An 830-nucleotide genomic window follows, 5' to 3' on the forward strand; every position below is an offset into this window, starting at 1 on the left:
AAAATTGTTGTTTCATAAACAATTATTGTAATGGTTGTAAAACCGTTTTTTAAAATAGTCAAAGAGAACGGTTTTATTTTGTTACTATAGCGTAATGAAAAAATGAACTTCAATAGCAACACTGTAAAAACCGTTGTCTAAGACCATCTAATAGAATGGTTTTAAAGTGTAGCATTTTGGCAATGGTTTTTATGCGTTTCTTTTGTACAATTATTTAAACAACAATAAAAAACCGTTGCTTAAATACAAATCATGGTAACGGTTATAAAACCGTTCTTTAAAGTAGTCAAAGAGAATGGTTTTAATTTGTTGCTATAAAATAATGAAAAATTGAATTCAACAGTAACACTATAAAAAACCGTTGTCTAAACCTATCTAAGAGAACGGTTTTAAGGCATTACAAAATTTGGCGTTGCTAATGGCCATATTTGTTGTAGTGCTAGATACATCAGATTACACTACTAAAGGATAAGCATGAGCTTTACTAGTATAAATGATACTAGTAACATGATAATCACCAGAATAAACGATATATGATGAAGCATTAGCATTGCTAAGTTCATCTAAGAATGCAGGTATTATCCATTACCGGTAGATTTCTAGCCTAAACCCTAAATGCCGGTATTATCCATTACCCTAAACACTAAACCCTAATGCCCAAAGCCTAAACCCCAAACCCCAAACCCTAAAGCCAAAACCCTAAACTCTATACCAAACACTAAAGCCTAAACTCTAAACTATAAAACCCTAAACCCTAAACCATGAACCCTCAAACCCAAACCATAAACCATAAACCCTAAACCTTAAACCCTACCCTAAACCCTAAACCA

Source organism: Arachis ipaensis, chromosome B09 (assembly GCF_000816755.2).
Source record: "Arachis ipaensis cultivar K30076 chromosome B09, Araip1.1, whole genome shotgun sequence".
In the NCBI taxonomy this organism is placed as follows: domain Eukaryota; kingdom Viridiplantae; phylum Streptophyta; class Magnoliopsida; order Fabales; family Fabaceae; genus Arachis; species Arachis ipaensis.